Consider the following 20367-nt stretch of genomic DNA (forward strand, 5'->3'; position numbering starts at 1 on the left):
ATTGATTGGCATATCAAAGACAGCCCGATCCGACACCTAGTGAAGTGTCATAATCGAGTCTAGGGGTCAGGTGTAACTTTCCAGTTTTGTCCATCTGTCTCCAAGGTCTAGGGCAATACTAGAAATCTGGTCCGGTTCAAGGATTCAAGTAACACGAATCTCTATAATCCAAGGTCTAGGGCAATACTAGTATCAGCCTTGGCAGGATAAATCTCCCCAGACTTATCCAATGGCTGTGAACATTTAAAACTAACACGAATCTCTATAAGTGTCCAATTTTAGGGTCTTACACAAAATTATATCAAACAACATGAATCAAACATGCACTTTATTTATTTACACTAAATATCAAAAGTACATCAAATCGGATTGAAGCTAAGGGCATACAAAACTGTCTAACACATCCACCATTTGCCTGTATTGATCAGTCAAACCTTCATAGAAGGCTTGGACAATTTGCCACTGAGATAGGCCATGGTGTGGGCACTTTCTCATCAACTCTTTCATTCTCTCCCAAGACTCATGGATTTGTTCACCAGGTGTTTGGGTGAATCCAGTGATGGCTCTTCTCATGGTGTTGGTTCATCCTCTAGGGTAGAACTTTCTAAGGAATTCTTGTTGCATTTCTGCCCAAGTTCTAATAGGTCTCCCTATAGTTCCCAACCAGTGCTTGGCTTTGTCTTTCAAGGAGAAGGGGAAAAGAGTTAATCTAAGGGTATCATCATTAAAGTTTTGGATCCTTATAGTGGAATAGATTTCCAAAAACTCATCTATGTGTTTGTATGGGTCCTCACTCAAGTTCCCATAGAAAGAAGAGAGCATCTGGATTGTGCTTGATTTAATCTCATACTACAAGGCTTGGGTATTCGGCAACTGTATGCAGGATGAAAGGTTATACTGGGTCAGAGTGAAATACTCCTTTAGTTTTCTGGGTTGTGCATCATTGATCCTGACCATTTGGTTGCGTTGCTGGTGATGGAGGTACCTCTCTAACTCAGGTATGGGTTCTACTATTTCTCTCCTCAGAGATCTCCTTCCCAACATACAACTCAGAAGTCCCTTTTTCTTCTTTTTTTTGAAATTTAAAATTTTAATTTCAAATTTAGATTTTGAAATTTAAATTCTAAAAGTTAAACTCAAATTTGAATTTTTAAATTTTTTATTTTCTCTTTTTTTTTGAAATTTGAAATTTAAATTCAAATTTAGATTTTAAAATTTAAATTTTAAAATTTAAATTTTAAAATTTAAAAAAATGCAAGCAATTCAAACACACGACCTACGGGCTAACCTAAGGTTTCCTAAACTAGTGGTTCAACCAATGTGAATTCTCTTAGGTTCACATGGAATTACACCACTTCCTTTGGTTAGCCAGGTAAGAGGTGGGGATGTGGGAGGCTCCCCTTGCTCTCACAAGGACCTAATTAAGTAACCACAAAACCCGCTTAGGCTTAGCCATTTAACCTCTTTCCTTAGACAACAACCGCCGGTTATGGAAAGTAATCACAAGCTTCCCTAAAATTCAGCACACTTTTGAACCAAATATGTGGGCCCCCCTAAAGGATCTTGCTATCCAAATTTTAAATTAAGGTTTAGGGTGAACCGCACATGAAAGGGTGGTGGTTTTTGGGCCAAGGAAGGGTGATGAAATCCCCACTTATCTTATTTAAATTGGATTTCCCTTAAATGGATTAACAAAAAATAATAAACAAAATAAATGCAACTAATTATAATGCATGAACAGTTATCTCTAGTATGCAATTAAGCAACTTAACATAAAATAATAAAAGAAACTAATTCAGCAAATAGAACAATTAAAAAAATGAAAAACCCTAATACATTCACAACTAACAAAATAAACCCTATATGATGCATGCTCTAGAACATATCAAACCCTAAATGTTGGAATGCAAATGCAAAAATTTTAAAATATTAATTTTTTTTTTTATTTTATTTTTATTTTTTTTGAAATTCAAAATTTGAAATTTAAATTCAAATTCAGATTCGAATTAAAATTCAAATTTTGAATTCAAATTTGAAATTTAAACTCAAATTCAAAATTTTGAATAATCTTCTAACCAACAATTAATTAATCAATTAAGTAACTAATTAATTAAAGAGGTAATTACGTAAACAACAAATAGTTACAGCAAACCGAAAATAAAAGGATTAATTATGCTAAAAAAAGAATTAACAACTACAAAAATAAATACTAACAAGGGAAATCTCTACTCTAAGGATTAAACAGAAAATAACATAAAAAAAGAATATGCGACCATAAATAAAAAATAAAATAGAATAGAAAAACAAAGTGAGTTTTTAATCTGAAAATAAAGAAAAAATAGAACCTAACAATCCTAAACAGAAATTTATTTCGCTCAAGAAATTAAAACAAAGAAAAAAAAGTAGATCTAAGAACAAAACAAAAAGTAATCCTAAAAAAAATAAATTGATCTATCAAGTAAAGAAAATAATTAACTAAGAATTCAAAAACACTACTTTACCAAAATGAATTCGAAAAAAAAAAAACAAGAATAAATTGGGACGACTACACCTGAATTGCAATCCCAATTTCTCTTATCTTCTCTTTTCATCAGCAGTCCGGCAACGCTTTGGTACCCCACCTTTTGCTATTACGTCCTGCAAAATCAAAGGGAAACAAGAAATAAAATGAGATTACAGATCAAGTAATCAAACGAAAAATAAAAAAAAAATAATGAAACAGATCCGGACAAAGCAAATAAAAAATTTTCTCCATTGCTTCCCCAGCAATGGCGCCAAAAATAGTTAACCACTTCGGAACACCAGTTTAGGGATTTTAAAATTTTTCCAATCCTTACATAACCTTAAACAACGTAGTACATGGTGAGGAAAGAGTCGAACACATAGGGAAGCAAGAATAAAAATTATTATTTTTTGTTCCGGTCAGATAAAAGGAAAAATGGATCTGGGATTTGTAGAAAATAAGAAAATTAAATTTATTAATGTTGAAATTAAAGGTTTGGAATTAAACAAGACAATAATTAAAATTCAGAAATTAAAGAACACTAAAATGAACAAAAGAAACAAATAAAAGTGATCCAAAATTCATATCTAGTAGCAGTAGCTGTCCGGGAAGACGAAATACAAGCTTTCACCCTCTGTTCAGCCCTCGAACTCCTTAAGACACCTTAGCCTTGAACCGGACGAATTCAGATCTGCAAAACACACAAACGAACAGAAATTAAATCTAAAAGATTGCTGGAATAAAAATAATATAAAAGAAAATAAAGAAAATGAAAAGGATGGATGATCAAATCTAGTGGCAGTAGTTTTAGAGTGGCTTGATTGCTTGCAAAAACCCCTCCTGACAAGATCTGAGCATCCTTCCCTTCTACAACCCTTGAACTCCTCAAGAAATCTTACCCTTGTGAACTGTGTGCATTGACGAACCCCTTCTCCAGGGCCCTGGGATCCTTTTTATAGAGAAGGGTGGACATAACTGGGATTAGAGAGAAAGAGGGAGGCGACAACTGGGTTTTTGCAGAAATGTAGGCTTCCTAGGGTTGAGAATGGAGGGTTAGGATTTATCTAAGGTGATCATAAGGCTGAGAAGAGAAGGAGAGGGCGCCCAATATTATGTATGGCTGAGATTTGGGCTCATAAGATTGGATGGTGAAGATTTAGGCGCCTAGGCCTGAAAGGTGGAGATTAAAATGAGTGGGTGGCGCCCTAGAGTGAATGGCTGAGATAGAGAGTGAAATAGAGGGTTGAGATCTAGTGGCTAAAGGCTGAATGTTGGGGATTAGAAGTTAGGTGGCGCCCTAGGATTAGAATGCTAAAGAGAGGGTGCCCTAGAATGGAGGGTGGAGATTAAAAGGAATGGAATGTGAGGATTTAGTAGTTAGGGGCGGCTAGGGTTTGTTAGAGGTGAAAAGAATGAGTGGGGAGGCTCCCTAGGGTTTGATAAGGAGAGGGGAGTATGCTAATACAGTAGGACGCGACCTCCTATGCTCAGTTTTTCATTGAAACACCCCCTCTCTCACTGGATTTCACACTAGCTTCCCAAAAGCTGCATTTCAGCCCTAGAACTTCAGAAGTTGCAATATTGAGTTTAACTGGGAAAAGGGCACATTTTGACTATTCTAAGGCCTAGGTAACCCTAAACTGATGCCCGTTAAGGCATCAAAATACAGAGTTATCACACGTGCATTGCACGTGAAAATTTTGAATTACAATAATAATTACTATTATTATTTGACTATAACATCATTTTATTTATTGGTAGATTTTAAAGTTGGCATTTCATTTTCATCATTATTAAGAATACTTCTTGCATTTGATACTTATTTTTGTTTAGTTTAATGAATATACAATATTAAACATATGCCCTATTTTTTATTTATTTTGTATTATATATTTGACTTATTTTAATTTTTTGTTATAACCGATTTGACTCCAAATGTTTGACTTGCTTACCCACCACTAGGAGGAAAGAAATCATTTTAATTGCAATTTACTTTTCAAAATATCTATTTTATATTTTTAAAATTAATGTTGTGAAATTAATGATGAAAAAAATATATCTTAAATATAAGATTTAATGAGAGAGAATAGGAAAATAGTTTTATTTCCAATTGATTTTAAATTTTATATTCCATTTCTATCATTAATAAAATATTTCTTTTTTTATCAAACTTATTATTGTTTAATATGTCAAATATATGATGTTAAAAATGTTCCCAATTTTTTTTAATTTTTTAATTTTTTTCATTTTATTATTTAATTGTGATAACATGAATTTTTATTTAATATGATGAATATAGAACAATAGAAATGTTCCCAAATGTTTTCAACAAAATTTTGTACTTTTTCATTTGTTGTGTTCTATCATTTTTTAAATATTTATTATTTAATTATGGCATCATGAGTTTCTTTGGAAAGTTGGATCATTGACCCACCATCTAGATAAGAAAATAGCTTAGCTTTCGAATCAATTAAATTATATATTTCATCTATATTATATAAATAATTTTTACTTATCACACTTAATTTTGTTTAACATAATTAATATATAATTTTTTATATATTGATTACTTGTACTTTTTATTTTTTAAAGATTTATTATTTAGCTATCATATAAGTGATTAATCCATTTGACTCAAATCACTAACCCACCACCCAAAAAGAAAAATAGTTTGATTTTTAGTTTGACATTAAATTTTGTATTACATTTGCATCATTGACAAAATTATTTCTTATATATAATACTTATTTTTGTTTAATATATTGAATGCATAATATAAGAGATGCACCCAATATTTTATATTTTATAAATATATAACATTAGATATGTGCCCAAAATTTTCGCTATTTATTTCTTTTTGTGATTTTTTTTATTTTCTATTTTTAAAAATTTTGTTATTTGACTATGATATCATTTGATTTCTACATAGATTTTAATTTGGCTTTCCATTTTCATCATTAAATATTTCATAATTATTTTTGTTTAGTATAATGAATATAAAATATTAGAGATATGGACAATTATTTTACTTTTTGTATTATATATTTTAGTAAATTTAATTTTTCATTATTTAATTATGGAATTATTTATTAACCCATTTGACCCCAAATGGTTGAATTGCTTACTTACAACCAAGAGGGAAAAATGGTTTTGTTTTTAAATTACTTTTCAAAATATTTATTTTTATGCTATTAAAATTAATATTGTGGATTTAATTAGTAGAATCTAATGATAAAAAATATATCTTAAATATGGGATATAAATTTTACATTCATTTTCCATTAATAAAATACTGCTTACTTTTCATAATTATTTTTGTTTCGTATAATGAATATAAAATATTAGAGATATGCCCAATTATTTTTAATTTTTGTATTATATATTTTTTTAAATTTAATTTTTTATTATTTAATTATGGCATTATTTACTAGCCCATTTGACCCCAAATGGTTGAATTGCTTACCTACCACTGGGAAGGAGAAAATGGTTTTTTTTTTTGAATTACTTTTCAAAATATTTATTTTTATACTATTAAAATTAGTGTTGTGGATTTAATTACTAGAATTTAATGATAAAAAATATATCTTAAATATAGGATTTAAATTTTACATTCATTTTCCATCATTACTAAAATCATTTCGTATTTATCATTCTTATTATTATTTTATATGTAGAATATATTATGTAAAAAATGTTCTCACTTTTTTAATTTCTTTATATTTTTTATGCATTTTATCTATTTTTGGATTTTATTATTTAATTGTGGAAACATAGATTGATCCATTTGATCCAAAATGGTTTAATTTCTTACCACAACCTAGATGAAACCACTATTTGTTTCTAGGTAGATTTTAAAACTATAAGTTTTTATGTTATTGAAATAATTAATTTATTACGTATGCATTTAATTAATAGAATTTAATGATGAGAAGAAACAAAAATGTCTTAAATATATGACTAAATGAAGATGAATTCAAGCTAATACATTAAATGTTGGATTTAATGAGAGAGAATTGAATGCATTAAATATCTTAAAATGACCTCTTTTCAACTTATTTAATATCAATAACCAATTACCCTATCTGCCCTCATTTTTTATCAATAAAATTAAATATGGAGGGATAAATTTTGTCGTTCGAAAATTCCAAAATTGTTCTTGAGGCTATCATGTTGTGGATTTAATTAGTAGAATTTAATGATAAAAAATATATCTTAAATATAAGATTTAAATTTTACATTCATTTTCCATCAATAATAAAAACATTTCATATTTATCATAGTTATTATCTTTTTGTATGTAGAATATGTGAAGTAAAAAATGTTCTCAATTTTTTTTATTTCTATATTTTTTGCATTTTATCTATTTTTGAATTTTATTATTTAATTGTGGCAACATTGATTGGCCCATTTGACCCAAAATGGTTTAATTTCTTACCACCACCAAGATGAAAACACTATTTTTTCTAGGTAGATTTTAAAAGTATAAGTTTTTATATTATTGGAATTATTAATTTATTATGTATGTATTTAATTAATAAAATTTAGTGATGAGAAGAAACAAAAATGCCTTAAATATATGTTTCAGTGAAGATGAATTCAAGTTAATACATTAAATGTTGGATTTAATGAGAGAATTGAATGCATTAAATATATTAAAACTATCTCTTTTCAATACATTTAATATCAATAACCAATTACCTTATTTGCCATCATTTTTATCAATAAAATTAAATATGGAGGGATAATTTTTGTCCTTAGAAAATTCTAGAAATATTCTTGAGGCTATTCGTGCTTTTAAAAGTATTATAGATATTTTGATATATTAAAGAATTTTTCTATCATGGATTCTTGAATTTTTGGGCTGAAAGTGTGATGGAGATCGAACTTTTGATGGTGGCAAGATCTATGCACACCAGATTTATTAATTTGATTATGTGGTTTGTAATTACTAATTTTTCTTTTCTGAAAAGAATGTATTAAGTTTTTCTAATGTAAGCAATAGATATTAGGGTTTTTTCTATTTGATGATATGATTATGAATGATAACTGAGAATTTCATATTGTTACTTATGTTAGATAGTTGTATGCCCTTAGCTTCAATCAGAAATATGTACATTATGAATTTATTGTAAATGAATAAAGTACACATTTGATTCATGTTCCTATGGTGTGTTTCTATGTAATATCCTTAAACTGGACTCTTAATGAGACTTGTGTTAGTTTAGAATGTTCGCAGCCATTGGGTAAGTCTGGGGAGATTTATCCTGCCAAGGCTGACACTGGTGTGCTGCCAACTGTTGGGGTGACTTGTCTCAGCTACCAGAGTGAGACCCGAAGCACATGCAGTGTAGGATTAATAAAACCTTTGAACCGGACCAGATTTCCAGTATTGCCCTGGACCTTGGAGATAGACGGGCAAAACTGGAAAGTTACACCTGACCCCTAGACTCGATTATGATATTGCACTAGGTGTTGGATTGGGCTGTCTTTGATGTACCAATCAGTGAGATCCTTAGTGGGGGTCAAAACCTAGGTATGTTGGGATAGTCCGAGAATTCATCTGAGTGGGTGATCATAGTGACAGGATCAGCCCCTTTGTTGGACAAAGGTAATGATCGGGGATGCACTCTCTCTGATGGAAACCAAGACTGCCGGTAGCTGATTTCAATTGTTGAGATTTTGTTTTACAAAATATATTTATTTAAAGATATATATATATGGTTTCGAAATGATTTGCAAAAGGTTTTAATTCCCGGGATCCATGTAAGCAGAGAGTGCAATACTGTTCCTTGCAGTCGAGGGAGAGGTCCTCCCTTGTCGGGTAGTGTTTGATCATTATGGGCTGAGAGGTTAAGTGTAAGACCATTGAGGATAATACCTGATGGACTAATCTTGCATCTGCCCACAGTCCCTGGGTGTTACAAGGTGGCTTGGCCCAGGGACCACTTAGGGTAAGTGTTGGGCCCATAGATCCCATAAGATGGGTTTCAGGGGGTGCACTGTCCATAACAGTGTATTCGGCCAAGCCTTGTAACAAAGGCTGGGCTGAACCCATGTGGCTGATGTGTAGATCAATGTTTGGGTCCCACACCATACAAGGAAGCCCAACTAGGCAGCAGTTTGGAAGGTTAAGTGAGTACATAACCTTAAATGGGCCTTAAGCCCATTTCGAACTGGGCTGATTTGATCAGTCAATTAAAGGAGGCGATAGGATTGGGCCTAGACCCTATCCACTTAGAGTGTCCAAGATCTAAATAAGATTTAGATCTGGAAGCCTCCTAATTAGATTAAGAGATGGCTGATCTGATCTGCAGATAAGATAAGGATTCTCCCTTATCACTTAAAGGGACTTCAAATCCAAATATAATTTGGATCAGCAGCTCCTAATAGGATTAGAAGCTGATCCCTTTAAATCTATAAAAGGAGGATGGGGCAGCAGCCTTTAGACATGCAACCAAAGACTCTTGTCTTCAGAGCTGAAATCACAAAAGAGAAATTTCTGCAACCTCTACAAAATCTCTCTTGCCGCCTCCTTCCTGCCGCCGCCATTACCTTCAGTTCGATCTCCAGTTCTTAGGAGAAATCAAGATCTGATCTTGATACCAATCTTTTGGGAAAAGATTGATTGGAGCTGTACTCACAAGCCATCCAGTTGATTCTTGCGAAGGGTCAAGTTCTTTTGAAGAACATTGCTGATTCTGCTCCATCCTGCACTGCGCCATCTTCAGTGGGAGCAGTCCTTGGATCCTTCCTTGGGCGTGAACACCTCCATTAGGAGATATTAATTCTCCGTATCAGGTACATCCTCGCTCCTACTCCTTTTGGTTTAAATCTGGTTTGGTTCATGGTTCAAGATTGATCCTTGAAAAATATGTTTTTCTAAAATAGGGAATTCGATTCCCTACAAGATGGAAGAAATTTTTGAAATTCGCACAGTCCATTCCGCAAGACTTCGGCATCCATGTGATGGATATCCCATCCCTTCAGTGGTATCAGAGCCATGGTTCAAATCTTGAATCAATTTAATTCAGATCTGAACCTACGCAAATGGGCAGAAGGTGTTTTACCCAATTTGCGCAAATAAGTGTTTTTGGAAATTTGCTCCCAAAATTATGGGCGAATAATCTGAAATTAAATTTTATATAAATCTGATTATGGTTTAGAATAGTTCTTTATGATTTTCTTGATTTATGGGCTATTCGTACAAGAGGAGATCGAATTCTTGGTTTGCGTAGGGAACCTGCAAGATTTGCAGTTTCTTGATTTATTTATTACATTTGGACTGTAAATAATTTTTTTTTTCTTTTTTAGACTAAATGTATTAGGTATTCGATCTGATGTAATTATAATAGAAATTAGGTTTTCTATTTCTCTTTATTTTTTTGGCTCGAAGATGGCGGCGCAAGGAAGGAGATTTCGCAGATGGGACATTCGCTACCTGCGATTTGCAGTTTGTGAAACTGCATTCTGTGATCTAACCTCTGTTTTGCAGGATGGATTGTTCGAACAACCTTGGATTGACTGATTCTTGTTTTGTTTTATCAGTTCTTTAATTTCAGATTATTTTCTTGAATTAAAGATTTAATTAAAGATCAAACCCTAGACCCATTTGAACCAAGATTGGTTCAAATTGTTTGGACCGATTCTAGGGTTCGATTAAGGCTGAATATCAGCCCTAATTTTTGTTTAATGGGTCTAAGGATTGATAATTAATTGGATATTTAATTCGGCCCAACCTGTAAGGCCCAGTTTTAGATTGTTAAAACTGCCAAAAGCCCACTTCAAAGGATAAAGCTATATGGGCCGAACTGGGTAACCCTAATTCAGCCCATATACCTAGATGATATTAATTGTTAATATTATGGATTAAAATGGGCTTCAAATGGGTTTTTATAGATAATTAATTGATTAGATCAATACCTCCCTGCATGTGATGTATGGATGTGTCATGTACTACGTTCATGGGCCATAAGTGCTTGGTCCATGCAGATTCGATAGTGGCTCTTGCGCACACCATGGCTGAATGCACATCATTGCCATGGTGTCCCTCCTAGTCAATGGATGACCTCCCTCAATGGTGGGCCCCACACCTCCTGAAGAGGTTACGTGTGGAACCCTAGCCGATTTAGGCCCACCGAAATCTAACTTTATGAAAGTCAGTGGGAGCCAATTTGGTTTGACCTAAAATAAACTAGGGCGTAATTCTTGTTCCCTCCAGTAAATATGAGTGCACGTGATAGGGAGATTCATATGATGAACTCTCTAAAGGCCTTCCATCATTAGCATGAGGATGGGTCCTTTAGTAATGAGGAAATGCACCGGAAAATGGGCCATTCATTTGCTGTTGGGCTTGTCCAAGTGTTTCATAAGATGATAGCGGCGTCATAGACCGATGTGGAAGGGGCTTCACCAGAAAATGGGAACTCTCTCACGGTACCTTGGCATTCACGAATATGATGGGTGAGCATTCACTGGACAAAAAGGTTTACCTGAAAATGGCTCTGAACCTTGTCTGACAGAGGCCAAAGGGAAAACTCATATGATGAGTGGATATGATCCATCACAGAAAGGTGGTGGGGTTTTGCAGCTAAAACAATTGGCTCCATGCACCCTATGTGGTTTCTCACATTTCTAGAGACAAGTCGCTGTCTCCATCCCTGAGAAGGATGGAAAACTCAGAGATGAACAAATGGGAATTGAAAATAGATTAAAATCCATGTCTATGGTATGAACATGAATCAAATAAGGTTGTGGACTGATATTTGTTGTTTTATCAGAAAATGACAAACGGACAATTTGCAAAGCTTCTTGATGACAACAAGCCTAAGGGCCCAAACTATGCCGACTGGTACCGTAACCTAATGCTGGTTTAAACATCTAAAAAATTGGACAAGGTAGTCAAGTCTCCTGCCCTGGAGCGTCCGGGTGATAGGGCTTCTGAGGCCTGTAGGAGAGAATTCCAAGATTGGGAGGATAAAAACTCCGTAGCCCGCTGCTATGTCGTTGCTTCTTTCGACAACTCAATACAGAGGCAATTCGATCTGATCAAACTCGCTAAGGACATATTGGACAGTTTGAAAACAATGTACGAAGAGCAGAATCGTTCTACTCGGCAGAAGGTCTTGAAAATGTTCATGACCACTCAGATGTCCAAGGGGCAGAAAGTTCACGACCATTGTCTTCGGATGATGGGATACATTAACGAGTTGGAAGCCCTTGGATCTGGGCTAGATCTTGGCACTCAAGTGGATGCCATTCTGAACTCCTTGCCCTCTTCCTTCAATGGATTCATATTAAACTACAATATGAACAAGCTGAATGTTAGCGTCCAAGAGCTCAGCAATAAGTTGCAAAGGGCCGAGGACTTACTTAAGAAGGATGAGCCTGTGGTGATGCTTGTTGAAACTAACAAAATGGGCAAGAAAAAGAGGAAGGCAAAGAAGCCTCAGAAGAAGACTACCAAGCCCAAGAAACAGAAGAAGGGCAGGATAGTAGATGCATGTCACTTCTGCAAACAAACTGGCCACAGGAAGAGGAACTGTCCTCAATACCTGGAATCCAAGAAAGGTAATTTCAAATCTTGTGTCATAGAAACCAACTTATTGGTGGCTTCTGTGTCTTGGTGTATTGACTTCGGGGGTTCAACTCATGCGTGTAATTCTCTGCAGGGGTTCAAGGTAAGCAGAAGGCTGAATGAAGGAGAAGTGATGCTCTACTTGGGGACTTCTGCAATTGTTGCAGCTACGGCAATAGGCACCATAGAATTAAAATTTAGAGAAGGAAATATTGTACTTAAAGATTGTCTTTTTGTGCAAAATCTAAGAAAAATTTGATTTCTGTCTCAAAACTGTGTGCAGATGGATATTCTGTCTTTTTCAGTAATATGATTACTATTAAAAGAAACAATAAATTCATCGCATATGGGGAACTGGAGAATGGCCTCTATGTTCTACATCCTTCTCTAGAAACTAACATATCCAAAACTACGTCGGCTGAAATCCCCAAGAAAAGAGCACGTGATACAGTTAATCCCACGTGCCTATGGCATTACCGACTTGGCCATATCGGTATTGACCGAATCACAAGACTGGTAAAGGATGGTCCTTTGGATTTTCTAACTATAGAAGATCTTCCCACTTGTGAGCCTTGCCTTCAAGGTAAGATGACAAAGAAGCCATTTAACGGTAAGCCTGAAAGATGTACAGGCACGCTCGACCTTATACATACTGATGTATGTGGTCCCCTGAGTGTTAGGACCCGTAACCAACACGTGTATTTCATTACATTCACCGATGACTATTCTCGGTATGGTTACGTGTACCTAATGAGATATAAGTCTGAATCCTTTGAAAAGTTCAAAGAGTTCAAACAAGAGGTCGAGAAACAGTTAGGGAGAGAAATTAAGTCCCTTCGATCAGATCGAGGCGGCGAATATCTCTTTGACGAATTCAGGGACTACTTAAAGGTAAATGGGATAGTATCATAGTTATCTCCTCCTGCTATACCACAACTTAACGGTGTTTCAAAGAGGAGGAATAAGACCCTATTAGATATGGTCCGGTCACTTCTCATCCATTCAGAGTTACCCACATCTTTTTGGGGATACGCATTAGAGACTGCGATATACGTGTTGAACCGGGTTCCAACAAATCGGTTCCTAAGACTCCCTATGAGCTTTGGACCGAAAAGAAACCAAGTGTACGACACTTGAAGATTTGGGGATGTCCGGCTCATGTTAAAAGAACAAATCCGGACAAATTGGAATCCAAGACAAGCCGTTGCCTATTCGTAGGCTACCCAAAGGGCTCAGTGGGCTACCTATTCTATGATCCAAGTGAGCAGAAGGTGTTCTGCAGTCGGAATGCACAATTCTTGGAAAATGCCTACATCCTGGACAATCTTCGTCAGGAAATTGTTCTTGATGAGGAGAGCTCAGATGCAGTGGGAGGTGTCCCACAAGTTCCAGGTAGTGACCAACCTAGAAGATCTACCCGGGTGTCCAGGCCACCGGTCCGTTTTGGTTACGATCAGGATAGTTACCTAGTTGAAACCTTGACAAGTGAAGAGGATCCTGTTAGACAGTTTTGTATGCCCTTAGCTTCAATCCGATTCGATGTACTTTTGTTTTTTAGTGGAAATAAATAAAGTGCATGTATGATTCATGTTGTTTGGTTTAGTTCTGTGTAAGACCCTAAAACTGGACACTTATAGAGACTCTTGTTAGTTTTAAATGTTCACAGCCATTGGATAAGTCTGGGCAGATTTATCCTACCAAGGCTGATACTGATGTGCCACCAAGTGTTGGGATGGCCTGTCTTGGCCACCAGGGTAAGACCCAAGGCACATGCAGTATGGGATTACTCGAATCCTTGAACTGAACCAGATTTCGAGTATTGCCCTGGACCTTGGAGATAGATGGGCAAAACTGGAAAGTTACACCTGACCCCTAGACTCGATTATGACACTTCACTAGGTGTCAGATCGGGCTGTCTTTGATATGTCAATCAGTGAGATCCATAGATGGGGATCAAAACCTAGGTATGTTGGGACAGTCTGAGAATTCATCTGAGTGGGTGATCATAGTGACAGGATCAGCCCCTTTGTTAGACAAAGGTAATGATCGGGAATGCACTCTCTCTGATGGAAACCAAACTGCCGGCAGTTGATTCCAATCGTTGGAATTTTGTTTTGGAAAATTAATATATTTATATATATATGTACGGTTTCGAAATGTTTGCAAATGGTTTTAATTCCCGGGATCCATGTGAGAGGAGAGTGCGGCACTGTTCCTTGCAGCCGAGGGAGAGGTCCTCTCTTGTCGGGCAGTGCTTGATCATTAAGGGTTGAGAGGTTAAGTGTAAGACCATTTAGGATAATGCCTGATGGGATAATCTTGCACCTGCCCACAGTCCCGGGGTTTTTATAAGATGGCTTGGCCCAAGGACCACTTAATGTAAGTGCTGGGCCCATAGGGTCCATTTGATGGACTCAGGGGTTCACTGAGTTTTTCAGTGAATTCGGCTGGGCCTTGTAATAAAGGCTGGGCCGAACCCATGTGGCTGGTGTGTAGATCAATGCTTGGGTTCGACGCCATACAAAGAAGCCCAACTGGGCAGCTGATTGAAAACTAGTTAAACACTGAACACTTAATGGGCCAAAAGCCCATTTCAAGCTGGGCTGATATGATCACCCATCTATGGGGCGAATCTGAGATTAATGTTAGTAAAAGGATAGGGCCTTTAACCTTATCCACTCTAGGAGACCAAATTCAAAACAAATTTGAATCTGGTAACCTCCTGATAAGATCAGGAGTAAGCTAACTTAATCTGTAGATAGGATTAAGATAATCCCCTATCCAAATACAGATTTGGATTGGGATAAGTCTTAATTAGGAGGTTTCTTAATCAAGAAGGAAGGAGGAGAAACCCAAGAGAAATATATCAAATTTTGAACCAAGGGTTTTTGTCAAGAAAACTCCTTAGATTTGAGATAAGATCTCATACAAAACTCCAGAGAGAAGAGAAGCAGTTCAGCCTTCTTCATCCCAGGAGTTCTCCTCCAGCCGCCGCCATTCCCTCTTGCAAGATTTGATCTTTGCAGCAATAGGGAGTCAAGAAATCAGTTCTTGACATTAGTCTTGCGAAAAAGACTAAGAAAGATTCAGTGTTCAGAGTTTCCAGAGGATTCTTGCGAAGGATTCAGTGTGTAGGACGCACCCTGCTGGTTCCGTTCCATCCACAACTGTGTCATCTTCAGCAGGAGCGGATCTTGGTTTTTTCTTTGGAAGTGAACACCAACTTTGGGAGATACTGCTTCTCTGGATCAGGTATATTCCTCCCTTTTTGTTTTCGGTTCAGATCTGGTTCGATTATGGTTCAAGTAAGATCCTTGAATATAGTTTTCTAAAATTAGGGAATATGATTCCCAGTTGGGAGAAGGTAGGAAAATTTTTGAAATTCGCCCACCCATTCCGCAACCTTTTGGCATCCATTAGATGGATCCTACCATTCTTTCAGTTGTATCAGAGCCATAGGTTCGAATCTTGAACCAAAAGAAAATCAGATCTGACCCTACGCAGATGGATAGAAGATGTTCTGCCAAGATTTGCGCATATTGTTTTCTTTTTTTCAAGAAACTATTTCTTGTTAAGGGCGATTGATCTGAAATTAATTTTTGTTAAATCCAAAATTTATTTAGAATTGTTCTTTATTTATTTTGATTTAATGGACTGTTCGAACCTAGAGATTGCAGTGTAGATTTGGCGCAGATGGTCTGTGCACCCTTTTTCATTTATTTCATTCAATTCGGTCTGTAAATAATTTTTTTTATTTTCTAGACTGAATGTATAGGATTTGATCAAGAATGTAATTAATTAATAGAAATAGGATTTCTGTTATTTATTTTCTTGATTAAAGAAGAAGGAAGAAGATGGCGGCGCTGGAGATTTGCAGATGGAGAAATCGCTTCCTGCGATTTGCAGTTTGTGAAACTGCAACATTAGTGATTAACCTCTATTTTGCAGGTGGTGCAAACAATCCATAGTTGATTTGTGATTGTTTAAAATCAAGATTATTAATTTCAGATCTTTCAGGAATTAATTCTTGAATTGAAAATTAGATTTGGATCATTTCGGACTAGATTGGACCAAAACTGTTTGGACCGAATCTAGGGTTCGAAAGGGATTGTTTCTCAGTCCATCTTTCTCACACTTGTTGTTCCAAATCTGATGTTCAATTATAGGGATTAATTCGGCCCACCTGTAAAGCCCAGTTTTAAAGGGTTAAAACTGCAAAAGCCCACTATTGCGAGAAAAGCTGTATGGGCCGAACTGCTAACTGCGATTCAGCCCATACACCTAGTCGACATTAATTGTTAATGTTAGGTTTTTAATGGGCTATTAAAATGGGCTTTACAGCAGTTGATTGATTGGATCAATTCCTCCTTTACATGTGATGATTGGATGTTTGATGTGCTGTGACCATGGGCCATAAGCACTTGGCCCATGAAGACTCGTTAGTGGCTCTTGCGCACACCATGGCTGAATGCACATCATTGCCATGGTGTCCCTTAAGGTTATTGGATGACACCTCCTTGCTTGGTGGGCTCCACAACCCTGAAAAGGGATGTGTACGGAACTCCTAGCCGATTAAGGCCCACCAGAAATCTGACTTTATGAAAGTCAGTGGGAGCCACTTTGGTTTGACCTAAAATTAGAACTAGGGCGTAATTTGGTTCCCTCTAGCAAATATGAATGCGTGATAGGGAGATCCATATGATGGACTCGCTAAAGGCCTTCCGTCATTAGCACAATGATGGGTCCTTCAATAATGAGGAAACGCACCATAAAATTGGGCTATCCATTTGCTGATGGATCTGTTAGAGTGTTTCATAAGATGATAGGGGTGTCATAGATTGATGTGGGAGGGGCTTCACCAGAAAATTGGAACTCTCTCACAGTACCTTGGCGTAACCTGAATATGATGGGTAAGCACTCACTGGATAGAAAGGTTTACTTGAAAATGGCTCTGAACCTTGTCTGACAGAGGCCAAAGGGAAACTCATTTGATAATTGGATATGATCTGTCACAGAAAGGTGGTGGGGTTATGCAACTGAAACAGTTGGCTTCACGCACCCCATGTGATTTCCCACATTTCCAGAGACATTTCATCGTCTCCGTCACTGAGAAAGGAGGGAAATCTCAGAGATGAACAAATGGGAATGGAACATAGATTAAAAACCATATCTATGTAGGTAACATGAATCAAACTAAGGTTGTGGACTAACAATTTTGCTATTTTATCAGAAAATGGTAAACGGTCAATTCGCAAAGCTTCTAGACGATAACAAGCTTAAAGGCCCAAACTATGCCGACTAGTACAGAAATCTTATGCAGGTCCTAACTTCCAAAAAGTTAGATAAGGTGGTAAAAAAATCCTACCCCGGAGCGTCCGGGTGATAGGGCTTCTGAGGCCCGTAGGAGGGATTACCAAGATTGGGAGGACAAGAACTCCCTAGCCTGCTACTTTGTCATTGCCTCATTAGACAACTCAATACAGAGGCAGTTAGATCAAATCGAACTAGCCAAGGACATATTGGACAGTCTAAAGACAATGTATGAAGAGCAGAACCGTTCTACTCGACAGAAGGTCCTAAAATTGTTCATGACCGCGCAGATGTCCAAGGGGCAGAAAGTTCATGACCATTGTCTTCGGATGATGGGATACATTAACGAACTAGAAGCCCTTGCATCCGGGCTAGATCTTGGCATGCAAGTGGATGCCATCCTAAATTCTTTGCCCTCTTCCTTCAATGCGTTCATAATGAACTACAACATGAATAAGTTGAATGTCAGCATCCAGGAACTCAGCAATATGTTGTAGAGGGCCGAGGATCTACCCAAGAAGGATGGGCCTGTGGTTATGTTTGCTGAAGCTAACAAATCAGACAAGAAAAAGAGAAAGGCAAAGAAGCCCCAGAAGAAAACTGCCAAGCCTAAGAAGCAGAAGAAGAACAAGGCATCTGATGTCTGTCACTTCTGCAAGCAGACCAGCCATTGGAAGTGGAACTGTCCTGCCTACCTGGAATCTAAGAAATGTAACATCGAAACTTGTGTCATAGAAACTAATGTGTTAGTTACTTCTGTGTCCTGGTGTGTTGACTCCGGGGCTTCAACTCATGTGTGTAACTCACTGCAAGGGTTCAAAGTTAGCAGAAGATTGAGTGAAGGCGAAGTGACACTATTCTTGGGAGTGATTGCAAGTGTTGCAGCTACGGTGATAGGAACCATAGAATTAGTTTTTAGAGAAGGAGTACTTGTAGTTAAAGATTGTCGTTATGTATAGAACTTGAGAAGAATTTTAATTTATGTTTCTAAACTGTGTGCTAATGGATATACTATTTATTTTAGTAATATGATTACTGTTAAACAGAATAACAAATTCATCGCATGCGGGGAATTGGAGAACGGTCTCTATGTTCTACATCCTTCTCTAGAAACTAACTTAACCAAAACTACGTCGGTCGAAAATCCCAAGAAAAGGAATCGTGATACAGTAAATCCCACGTGCCTCTGGCATTACCGACTTGGCCATATCGGTGTTGACCGAATCACAAGGCTGGTAAAGGATGGTCCTTTGGATTTTCTAACCAAAGAAAATCTTTCCACTTGTGAACCTTGCCTACAAGGTAAGATGACTAAGCGGCCATTTGACGGTAAGCCTGAAAGATCTGCAGGCACACTTGACTTAATACATACTGATGTATGTGGTCCCCTGAGTGTTAGGGCATGAAATCAACACGTGTATTTCATCACCTTTACAGATGATTTTCCACGATATGGTTACGTGTACCTAATGAGACATAAGTCTGAATTCTTTGAAAAGTTCAAAGAGTTCAGACAGGAAGTCGAGAAATAGTTAGGGAGAGAAGTTAAGGCCCTTCGATCGGATCGAGGTGGCGAGTATCTCTCTGACGAATTCAGGGACTACTTGAAGGACAATGGGATAGTGTCACAACTAGCTCCTCCTGCTACACCTCAACTCAATGGTATTTCAGAGAGGAGGAATAGGACCTTGTTGGACATGGTTCGGTCACTTCTCGTACACTCAGAATTACCCACATCCTTTTGGGGATATGCATTAGAGACTGCTATCTACGTGCTGAATCGGGTTCCAACCAAATTAGTTCCGAAAACTCCATATGAACTAAGGATCGGAAGGAAGCCAAGTATGAGACACTTGAAAATTTGGGGTTGTCCTACACACGTTAAAAGAACAAGTGCAGACAAGTTAGAATCCAAAACCAGTCATTGCCTATTTATAGGCTACCCAAAAGATTCGGTGGGTTATCTATTCTATGAACCAAGTGAGCAAAAAGTGTTCTGCAGTTGAAACGCCCAATTCTTAGAAACCGAATACATCCTGGACACCCATCATCAGTAAATAGTTCTTGATGAGGAGAGCTCAGGAGCAGTGGGAGATGTTCCACAGGTTCCAGGTCGTGACCAAACTAGAAGGTCCACCCGGGTATCAAGACCACTAGTCCGATATGGTTATGATCAGGATAGTTACCTGGTGGAATTCTTGACTAGTGAGGAGGATCCCGTAACTTACGCGGAAGCTATGTTTCCCAGAAGTGGGTGGAAGCCATGAGAGCTGAGATGGACTTGATGGAGACCAATGGAGTCTGGACTCTAGTAGACCCGCCCTCCGGGGTAAAAGCAATTGGTTGCAAATGGATCTACAAGAGGAAGAAGGGCCCCGATGACAGGATTGAGACCAACAAAGCTCGTTTGGGGGCGAAAGGGTATACTCAGAAAGAAGGCATCGATTATGAGGAAACCTTTTCGCCCGTGGCCATGCTTAAATCCATTAGGATTCTGCTAGCTATAGCAGCGTACCATGACTACGAGATTTGGTAGATGGATGTCAAAACCGTGTTCCTGAATGGAGATCTTAGTGAAGATATCTATATGCAGCAGCCGCAAGGCTTCATTATGCTGGTCAGGAACACATGGTATGTAAACTCAATTGATCCATATATGGACTTAAGCAGGCTTCTAGGAGTTGAAATATCCGCTTTGATTCAGCTGTCAAAATGTTTGACTTTGAGTAGAATCCGGATGAGCCCTGTGTTTATAGGAAATCCAGTGGGAATGATGTAGGAATGTTGACTTTGGTCAAAGTATGGCTGTCACAGCAGTTCTCCATGAAAGATCTTGGAGAACCTTCATATATACTGGGGTCTTCGACTCTATAGAGATAGATCAAAGTGGATAATTAGATTATCCCAGGCTGCTTATATTGACAAAATTGTCAAAAGATACAGCATTGAGAACTCCAAGAAAGGAAACATTCCTTTCAGG

The 20367-nt window shown here is 37.1% G+C and overlaps 1 non-coding gene across 1 annotated transcript; it reads left to right on the top strand.

The window, feature by feature from the left end:
* The first annotated feature begins 469 nt into the window (after positions 1 to 469).
* Positions 470 to 576, top strand: LOC148790367 (small nucleolar RNA R71). Its single transcript, XR_016078976.1, has one exon. It is a non-coding gene; the product is annotated as a small nucleolar RNA R71 (small nucleolar RNA).
* Positions 577 to 20367: the final 19791 nt, after the last annotated feature.

The sequence above is a fragment of the Nelumbo nucifera genome, chromosome 7 (genome assembly GCF_055504915.1).
Source record: "Nelumbo nucifera cultivar China Antique chromosome 7, China Antique-T2T, whole genome shotgun sequence".
Taxonomy (NCBI): domain Eukaryota; kingdom Viridiplantae; phylum Streptophyta; class Magnoliopsida; order Proteales; family Nelumbonaceae; genus Nelumbo; species Nelumbo nucifera.